The sequence below is a fragment of the Notolabrus celidotus genome, chromosome 15 (assembly GCF_009762535.1).
Source record: "Notolabrus celidotus isolate fNotCel1 chromosome 15, fNotCel1.pri, whole genome shotgun sequence".
NCBI classification, from domain to species: Eukaryota; Metazoa; Chordata; class Actinopteri; order Labriformes; family Labridae; genus Notolabrus; species Notolabrus celidotus.
The window spans coordinates 32129093-32140163 of NC_048286.1; positions in this window are offsets into that span (position 1 = coordinate 32129093).

Here is an 11071-nt window from a genome sequence, read left to right on the forward strand (position 1 = left end):
TAACCCTAATCGTAACCCTAACCCTAACCCTAATCGTAACCCTAACCCTAACCCCAACCCTAATCGTAACCCTAACCCTAATCGTAACCCTGACCCTAACCCTAATCGTAACCCTAACCCTAACCCTAACCCTAATCGTAACCCTAACCCTAACCCTGATCGTAATCGTAACCCTAACCCTAACCCTAACCCTAATCGTAACCCTAACCCTAACCCTAATCGTAACCCTAACCCTAACCCCAACCCTAATCGTAACCCTAACCCTAACCCTAATCGTAACCCTAACCCTAACCCTAACCCTAACCCTAATCGTAACCCTAACCCTAACCCTAATCGTAACCCTAACCCTAACCCCAACCCTAATCGTAACCCTAACCCTAATCGTAACCCTGACCCTAACCCTAATCGTAACCCTAACCCTAACCCTAACCCAACCCTAACCCTAACCCTAACCCTAACCCTAACCCTAATCGTAACCCTAACCCTAACCCTAACCCAACCCTAACCCTAACCCTAACCGTAACCCTAATCGTAACCCTAACCCTAATCCTAACCCTGACCCTAACCCTAATCGTAACCCTAACCCTAACCCAACCCTAACCCTAACCCTAATCGTAACCTAACCCTAACCCTAACCCTAATCGTAACCCTAACCCTAACCGTAACCCTAACCCTAATCCTAATCGTAACCCTAACCCTAATCGTAACCCTAACCCTAATCCTAACCCTAATCCTAACCCTAACCCTAACCCTAACCCTAATCGTAACCCTAACCCTAACCCTAACCCTAATCGTAGCCCTAACCCTAACCCTAACCCTAATCGTAACCCTAACCCTAACCCTAACCCAACCCTAACCCTAACCCTAACCCTAATCCTAATCGTAACCCTAACCCTAATCTTAACCCTAACCCTAACCCTAATCGTAACCCTAACCTTAACCCTAACCCTAACCCTAATCGTAACCCTAACCCTAATTGTAGGGTTAGGGTTAGGGTTAGGGTTACGATTAGGGTTAGGGTTAGGGTTACGATTAGGGTTAGGGTTAGGGTTAGGGTTACGATTAGGGTTAGGGTTAGGGTTACGATTAGGGTTAGGGTTAGGGTTAGGGTTACGATTAGGGTTAGGGTTAGGGTTAGGGTTACGATTAGGGTTAGGTTTAGGGTTAGGGTTAGGGTTACGATTAGGGTTGGGTTAGGGTTACGGTTAGGGTTAGGGTTACGATTAGGGTTAGGGTTAGGGTTACGATTAGGGTTAGGGTTAGGGTTACGATTAGGGTTAGGGTTAGGGTTAGGGTTACGATTAGGGTTAGGTTTAGGGTTAGGGTTAGGGTTAGGGTTACGATTAGGGTTAGGGTTAGGGTTACGATTAGGGTTAGGGTTACGATTAGGGTTAGGGTTAGGGTTACGATTAGGGTTAGGGTTAGGGTTAGGGTTACGATTAGGGTTAGGGTTAGGGTTAGGGTTAGGGTTACGATTAGGGTTAGGGTTAGGGTTACGATTAGGGTTAGGGTTAGGGTTAGGGTTATGATTAGGGTTAGGGTTAGGGTTAGGGTTACGATTAGGGTTAGGGTTACGATTAGGGTTAGGGTTACGATTAGGGTTAGGGTTACGATTAGGGTTAGGGTTAGGGTTACGATTAGGGTTAGGGTTAGGGTTAGGGTTACGGTTAGGGTTAGGGTTACGATTAGGGTTAGGGTTAGGGTTACGTTTAGGGTTAGGGTTAGGGTTACGGTTAGGGTTAGGGTTACGATTAGGGTTAGGGTTAGGGTTACGATTAGGGTTAGGGTTACGATTAGGGTTAGGGTTAGGGTTAGGGTTAGGGTTACGATTAGGGTTAGGGTTACGATTAGGGTTAGGGTTACGATTAGGGTTAGGGTTAGGGTTACGATTAGGGTTAGGGTTAGGGTTAGGGTTACGGTTAGGGTTAGGGTTACGATTAGGGTTAGGGTTAGGGTTACGATTAGGGTTAGGGTTAGGGTTAGGGTTACGGTTAGGGTTAGGGTTACGATTAGGGTTAGGGTTAGGGTTAGGGTTACGGTTAGGGTTAGGGTTACGATTAGGGTTAGGGTTAGGGTTACGATTAGGGTTAGGGTTAGGGTTACGGTTAGGGTTAGGGTTACGGTTAGGGTTAGGTTTACGATTAGGGTTAGGGTTAGGGTTACGATTAGGGTTAGGGTTAGGGTTAGGGTTAGGGTTAGGGTTACGATTAGGGTTAGGGTTAGGGTTAGGGTTACGATTAGGGTTAGGGTTACGATTAGGGTTAGGGTTACGATTAGGGTTAGGGTTAGGGTTACGATTAGGGTTAGGGTTAGGATTAGGGTTAGGGTTACGATTAGGGTTAGGGTTACGATTAGGGTTAGGGTTAGGGTTACGATTAGGGTTAGGGTTACGATTAGGGTTAGGGTTACGATTAGGGTTAGGGTTACGATTAGGGTTAGGGTTAGGGTTACGATTAGGGTTAGGGTTAGGGTTACGGTTAGGGTTAGGGTTACGATTAGGGTTAGGGTTAGGGTTACGATTAGGATTAGGGTTAGGGTTAGGGTTACGATTAGGGTTAGGGTTAGGGTTACGATTAGGGTTAGGGTTAGGGTTAGGGTTACGATTAGGGTTAGGTTTAGGGTTAGGGTTAGGGTTAGGGTTACGATTAGGGTTAGGGTTAGGGTTACGATTAGGGTTAGGGTTACGATTAGGGTTAGGGTTAGGGTTAGGGTTAGGGTTACGATTAGGGTTAGGGTTAGGGTTAGGGTTACGATTAGGGTTAGGGTTAGGGTTAGGGTTACGATTAGGGTTAGGGTTACGATTAGGGTTAGGGTTACGATTAGGGTTAGGGTTAGGGTTAGGGTTACGATTAGGGTTAGGGTTAGGGTTAGGGTTAGGGTTAGGGTTACGATTAGGGTTAGGGTTACGATTAGGGTTAGGGTTAGGGTTAGGGTTACGATTAGGGTTAGGGTTAGGGTTACGATTAGGGTTAGGGTTAGGGTTACGATTAGGGTTAGGGTTAGGGTTAGGGTTACGATTAGGGTTAGGGTTAGGGTTAGGGTTAGGGTTACGATTAGGGTTAGGGTTACGATTAGGGTTAGGGTTACGATTAGGGTTAGGGTTAGGGTTACGATTAGGGTTAGGGTTACGATTAGGGTTAGGGTTACGATTAGGGTTAGGGTTACGATTAGGGTTAGGGTTAGGGTTACGATTAGGGTTAGGGTTAGGGTTACGATTAGGGTTAGGGTTAGGGTTAGGGTTACGATTAGGGTTAGGGTTACGATTAGGGTTAGGGTTACGATTAGGGTTAGGGTTACGATTAGGGTTAGGGTTAGGGTTAGGGTTACGGTTAGGGTTAGGGTTACGATTAGGGTTAGGGTTAGGGTTAGGGTTACGGTTAGGGTTAGGGTTACGATTAGGGTTAGGGTTAGGGTTACGATTAGGGTTAGGGTTAGGGTTAGGGTTACGATTAGGGTTAGGGTTAGGGTTACGGTTAGGGTTAGGGTTACGATTAGGGTTAGGGTTAGGGTTACGGTTAGGGTTAGGGTTACGATTAGGGTTAGGGTTACGATTAGGGTTAGGGTTAGGGTTAGGATTAGGGTTAGGGTTAGGGTTAGTGTTAGGGTTACGATTAGGGTTAGGGTTACGATTAGGGTTAGGGTTAGGGTTACGATTAGGGTTAGGGTTAGGGTTAGGGTTACGATTAGGGTTAGGGTTAGGGTTAGGGTTAGGGTTACGATTAGGGTTAGGGTTAGGGTTACGATTAGGGTTAGGGTTAGGGTTAGGGTTATGATTAGGGTTAGGGTTACGATTAGGGTTAGGGTTAGGGTTACGATTAGGGTTAGGGTTAGGGTTACGATTAGGGTTAGGGTTAGGGTTAGGGTTACGATTAGGGTTAGGGTTAGGGTTAGGGTCACGATTAGGGTTAGGGTTACGATTAGGGTTAGGGTTAGGGTTACGATTAGGGTTAGGGTTACGATTAGGGTTAGGGTTACGATTAGGGTTAGGGTTAGGGTTACGATTAGGGTTAGGGTGAGGGTTAGGGTTAGGGTTACGATTAGGGTTAGGGTTACGATTAGGGTTAGGGTTACGATTAGGGTTAGGGTGAGGGTTAGGGTTAGGGTTACGATTAGGGTTAGGGTTACGGTTAGGGTTAGGGTTACGATTAGGGTTAGGGTTAGGGTTACGATTAGGGTTAGGGTTAGGGTTAGGGTTAGGGTTACGATTAGGGTTAGGGTCACGGTTAGGGTTAGGGTTAGGGTTACGATTAGGGTTAGGGTTAGGGTTAGGGTTACGATTAGGGTTAGGGTTACGGTTAGGGTTAGGGTTACGATTAGGGTTAGGGTTAGGGTTAGGGTTAGGGTTACAATTAGGGTTAGGGTTAGGGTTAGGGTTACGATTAGGGTTAGGGTTAGGGTTACGATTAGGGTTAGGGTTAGGGTTACAATTAGGGTTAGGGTTAGGGTTACGATTAGGGTTAGGGTTAGGGTTACAATTAGGGTTAGGATTAGGGTTAGGGTTACGATTAGGGTAAGGGTTAGGGTTAGGGGTTAGGGTTAGGGTTGGGTTACAATTAGGGTTAGGGTTAGGGATAGGGATAGGGTCAGGGTTAGGGTTAGGGTTACCATTAGGGTTAGGGTTAGGGTTAGGATTAGGGTTACAATTAGGGTTAGGGTTAGGGTTAGGTTTACGAATAGGGTTAGGGTTAGGGTTAGGGTTAGGGTTAGGGTTAGGTTTACGATTAGGGTCAGGGTTAGGGTTAGGGTTACTATTAGGGTTAGGGTTAGGGTTAGATATCAATTAAGGGATAATGTATGGTTAGCATGTGGTTTTGGGAAATAGATGATTGTAGTCTGGATTGTAGTCTCTCATAATAGGTTTTATATTATGAGAGGCACAGCTGAATTGATTGACAGGTGGGAACACTAGCTGCGGGCGAGGAGACTCAAAGTCTGCCTCTTTACCTCACACTAGCTCGACAGCAGTTAGGTTGAGTTCAGAATTTCCAATATGGCTTCCGCCAGAGAAAGGCTTCAGAACATGGCTTCAGAAACAGATGAGTGATGTCACGGATACAGGAACAACCGTTCCTCTGAAGAGTCTCTCTGTCTCGAAAATTAAAGAAACCTCTGAACCAAAAATAAAGAAAGGGACCAAACTAGTAGAGCAGATTTTAAGGCAGCTGGTTCCGTTTATGAGAAAATAAAATAACAAACATAGTGATGTGGGCGTCTTAAATCTTTGTATTAACATGGAGAAGATAACTGACTGCAGTTTAAAGACAATAGCTCGTCCATAGATGATTACATGTAGTAAAAGTCCAAACTGTGTGGAGCAACTCCAACAAATATAACGACAGAAAACACAAAGAAATTAAATCTGAAGCTGAATTTAATCCAAAATTAAAAAAACAGGCCGGGGACAGAAGAGTGACCAAACGATCTTTGAACAGCCCCAGCTCTGTAGACCTACCTCTCCTACCCCCACCCCCTCAGATCCATTACTCCTGTGAGTGTGTGTGTGTGTTCTGTCCAAATGCTCTTCACTCGATTTTATGTGTCACCTTCTGCTCTTTGCTGTTGTCATGGAGAGGCCATGGCTCCAGCGATAAAGAGCCATCTGCTGTCAGCATGACCACCTACAGCCTCGCCGCCATCACAGCCACGGTGATTGATTGCCCCGAGAGGGATGACAGGAAAAGAGAGAAAGAAGATGATAACAGCAGGGGGGGAGGGGTGGAGGTGGGGGGGAAGGGTTGGGTGTGCAGTGGGGGAGGTAGGGGTGAGGGCTGGGAGGGGGGGAGAGGCAGTGCAAGGTGGATGTGAAGGGAGAGAAAGAGACCCAGGTCCAGATGTCCTTTCTCTCTGTTTCCAAGGGAGACAAATGGTGGAGACAAGACATTGAGAGCTGTTGCACGACACACACACACACACACACACACACACACACACACACACACACACACACACACACACACACACACACACACACACGCACACACGCACAGAGAAAACAATGGCACACGTTCAACCTGACTTCCTCTGGTTGAGGGTTTCCTGTGTATTTCTGTCATGATGAGTGTTGGACCAGAATCTGTCTCCTCTTGGTGTTGTTACAAACATCAAGGTGACACATGGTGGGACGAGGAAGACTTAACCAAGCGACAGTCACGGTGTCAGCACCAGAAAGTAACATGACGGTCTCAGCAGATGTGTGTCTAACATGAGTCTGGTCCTGCTGGAGGTTTCTGCCTGTTAAAGGAAGTTTGTCCTTGCCACTGTAACTTGCTAAATGCTGCAAAGTGCTCTGCTCATGGTGGATTAAGATGAGACAGACTGAGTCCTGTCGGTAAGATGGGACTGGATCTTATCCTGTCTTGATGTTGGGTCTTTGTAAAGCTTATAGTTAGAGCTGGCTCAGGCTTGGACCAGCTCTTAGTTATGCTGCTATAGGCTTAGACTGCCGGGGGAACTGGAGTACTGACAAACTGGGATCCTATCCCATCCCCTTCCCCCCAACCCCCTCTTCACTTACTTTAACTCTACCTGTCCCATTAAAGTTATTAACCACAGACCTTTCTGGAGTCCCTGAGCTCCATTGTCTCGTAGGTTCCTCTGAGCTGCCGTAGACGTCCTCCTGCTGCGGACGTGCTGGACTCCAGCGGCAACAGCTACTACTACTCGTCTCATCACTATCACCGCTCCCTCTCTCTCTTATTCTCCTCTATCCCTCTTTCCAGACCCAACTTGTTCTCAGTAGATGTGTGTCTAACATGAGTCTGGTCCTGCTGGAGGTTTCTGCCTGTTAAAGGAAGTTTGTCCTTGCCACTGTAACTTGCTAAATGCTGCAAAGTGCTCTGCTCATGGTGGATTAAGATGAGATCAGACTGAGTCCTGTCTGTAAGATGGGACTGGATCTTACACCCTCTCTACTTTTAAGAGTAGGCTTCAAACTTTCCTTTCTGATAAAGCTTATAGTTAAAGCTGGATCAGGCTTGGACCAGCTCTTAGTTATGCTGCTATAGGCTTAGACTGCTGGGGGAACTGACACACTGGGATCCTGTCTTTCCCTCTCTCTCCTCTCTCTGCCTGTCTCTTACTTTAACTCTCCCTGTCCCATTAAAGTTACTAACCATAGACCTTTCTGGAGTCCCTGAGCTCCCTTGTCTCGTAGGTTCCTCTGAGCTGCCGTAGACGTCCTCCTGCTGCGGACGTGCTGGACTCCAGCGGCAACAGCTACTACTACTCGTCTCATCACTATCACCGCTCCCTCTCTCTCTTATTCTCCTCTATCCCTCTTTCCAGACCCAACACGGTCGAGGCATGATGGCTGTCTAACATGAGTCTGGTTCTTCTGGAGGTTTCTGCCTGTTAAAGGAAGTTTTTCCTCGCCGCTGTAACTAGCTAAATACTGCGAGATGCAATGCTCATGGTGGATTAAGGTGGGGTCAGACTGAGTCTTACCCTGCCTTGAAGTTGGGTATCTGTTCATAATTTGACAGAGTACAGTCTAGACATCCTATGTTTGTAAAAGCGTCTTGAGATAACGTTTGTTGTGATTTGGTGCTTTCTAAATAAAGATTGACTGATTGTAGACTCATGAATCTACAGTGAACTCACAGGACATAAAGCCACTGAGAGGCTGACGTTAGGCCTCGTCGAACGTATCTTTATCTTTGACCTTTAATTGATAAAAAAAGATGATCAGCTCATGATTACATGCATAAAACTCAAAGCAATCACAGTGATAACAGAAAATAATGGTCAACATAAAATACAGCGACCCATCTCCCCCTCTCTCTCTTACACCATCAAAGTACCAGATGGATTAAATCAATACAACACGCCCAAACCTGTCCATGTGATCAAAGCTGGAGGTCAAAGAGTCACACGATGAAGCAGCAGCTCAGCATCCAGCCCCTGCTTCCTGTAACGGCAGATCTTTGTTATCAGCTGTTCTTGGTTTGAGCACGAGTCCTCTTCAGTCTGGAAACATTTACAGGCCTCATACCCAGGAATGTCAAGGTTCTGTGTGGTCCTCAAGTACTATGTCTACAGGGATGAGGTTATGTTGCACTGGTAAGTATTATTTGACCCACCTCTTTTAGAACATGTATGAGCCAAGGCCTGCGAGCATGGATGTCAGCCTCCTGGTGGTAGATGGAGAGGATTTCAGCAGTAATAGATGAAGGTGTGTCAGTGCCTCCACGTCATAGGATCCATGGATGCTTCAGTGGTTGGACTTCTGTTGAGCACTTCCTGTGTAACCTGTCCCAGTGTCCTCCATGACAACATGCCAACTGGGCAAGATAAACATCTATTTTATCACCTTCTGCAGAAGTATGAATCCATGCCTGTTCTCAATTCACGCTCTGCTCCTATGAACTTTGCCCCTTGTCATAGTGCAGCTCCAGAACTTGACCATGTCTTACTGCAAAGTGTCTGAATCAAGAATCAGTATCCAATTAATCAAAGTGATTTGCACGTACGGCCAGGTAAGTAAATAATAATAATATATCTTATTTATAAAGCGCTTTTCTAAAAACTCAAAGACGCTGCACAAAGGATAAAACAACAGAATAATAAAAACATGAATTAAATACATTTAAAAGCAATCATATGTTTAAAGCAGTTTTAGATAGGTGGGTTTTGGTGAGTGATTTGAAGGTGGACAGGTTGGGGCAGGTTCTAATGTGTAGTGGGAAGGCGTTCCAGAGGGTGGGGGGTGGCGACAGAGAAAGCTCTGTCCCCCCCAGGTTTGGTGCTTGGAGCCAGGTGGTAGGGAGAGGAGGTGGGCGTTGGAGGATCTGAGGTTACGGGAGGGGGTGTGGTGGTGGAGCAGGTTGGTGAGGTAAGAGGGGGTCTGGTTATGGAGGAGGATTTTAAAATGTAAGCGCTGTTTGATGGGGAGCCAGGGGAGGTTTTGGAGGACAGGGGTGATGTGGTCACGGGAGCGGGTGTGGGTGAGCAGAGTTCTGGATATATTGTAGTTTGTTGAGTTGTTCTGAAGGAAGGCTGTAGAAGATGCTATTACAGTAGTCGAGTCTGGATGTGATAAAGGCGTGGATCAAGTCTAGACCACGCACATTCTGTAGTAGACACACACGCCCACAAAATCTTGTGAGTAATCAGGGTTTTCACTTTTTTTGGCACTGTGCCAAATCCTTTAGTATATTTAAACCTTAATATCTCTCACATTCTCTATTTAAGAATAAATATATTGAAAGAGAGAATATCTCTCACATACAATGTTGGAGCAAGACCAAAACTTCCATGTATGATAAATGTCTCAGGCTGATTGCGTCTGTATGCAAATATTCACCTATACCTTATTGACACAAGCGATATTTAATGTCAGATCCTGCTTTTACCATGCTTGTGATCACGGCTCCATCTATAATGGTCTGCAATGAACAATCCTTCAGAACATAACTGAAGTCACAAGACCACCTACTGGTGACAAGCAGTACTGCAATGTACAGTATGATGTTGACTGCACGAGTATACTCACAGTTTCAGCCTAGGCCTCAAAAAGTGCAGCACATCAGGCGGTGGTTGTGCGAGGGCCCGTTCATCGCCGCTTGTGGCTTTAATATTTTTGGTTATGCATTTAGTAACTTGTGTTTGAAAAGTGCCACATAAATAAAGTCATCACTTATATTTCCTTGACTCTGTGAGAGTTCTTAAAGGTGACATATCATGCAAAATCGACTTTTTAATGGTTCTCTACCTGAAATATGTGTCCCTGTCTACAAACCCCTTGAGAATGAAAAGAATCCATTCTGCCCCTGTTCTGATTTCTCCACCTTTCTGTAAATGTGTGTGAAACCAGCCGTTTCAGACTTCCGTGTTTTTGTTACGTAACAACAATATCCGGTCTGTCACGGAGTCAGAGCTCGGAGCTTGTTCAGCCCATAGCCCATAAAATAATATGGAATCCCTCCTCCGTTTTTCATTCCCTGCACACATGTGTGCTAACAAGGAGCTTAGGAGGGAGGCATGCTAGTTGTAGGCTGTCTTAATAAACACAAAGGTCGGTTTTACTCCCCACGTCTGCAGATTTGAAGATATAGTGGATGATTTTTATTTATCATGGATAAGTGCTAGCTAGTTAGCATAGCCACATAGCTACATGTTCGTAGCTGTGTACAAAGACACACGTCGACATACTGACAAATAAAACAACAAGAAACACTAAATCTGTGACCAATCCTTCAGAAAGATCCTGCTGTCTTTCTGGTAGAGGTCAGTTTTACTCCCCACGTCTGCAGATTTGAAGATCTAGTGGATGATTTTTATTTACCATGGATAAGTGCTAGCGCTAGTTAGCATAGCCACATAGCTACATGTTCGTAGCTGTGTACCAAGACACATGTCGACATACTGACAAATAAAACAACAAGAAACACTAAATCTGTGACCAATCCTTCAGAAAGGTCCTGCTGCAGGCGCCTCTCCATCAGGATCAGATTCTGGATCAGATTCAGAGGGTTGAAGTAACGTGATCTCTGAGCAGCCGTGTATATTCAGCCAACATGTAAACATTAGATCAATGTGCCGGAGAGCCGAGGGCACATCCACTTCCTGAGGGGGCGTGGTCAGAGAGAAAACAGAGTGTTCTGAGGAGGGCTGAAGAAGAGGGTTTTTCAGGCAGACCAAAATCTGATTTCAGTGTTTTTTTGAGCATAAACTTTAAAGACATGTTTTGGGGACCTCTTAGACCAAAATATATTGATGAAAAAAGCGTGATATGTCACCTTTAATGATGCATTTCAACATAATGTACCTGAAGACGCACATATGTGAAGTGTATCTCCTTCCATATCTCTAAAACTTGTGGGGAGGATTCTTTCAGGCAACATTTAGTAAGATTTTTTTTTGTTTTTGTCAGAGGGAAGAAAAGAAGATTCAACAGCCGGGAGCATGAGGAGGATGTAAGATATGCATCTTAAAGCTCCTGTGAGGAACTTTCTGTTTGTGTTGACTTTGGCGCCCCCCTGTGGACTAAGTGATCTTGCTTATTTGGTCCTGTACATGTGTAAATTATGTTATCTCCTTTTGCTTTCAACTAACAGTCAACTATTTCATTCAT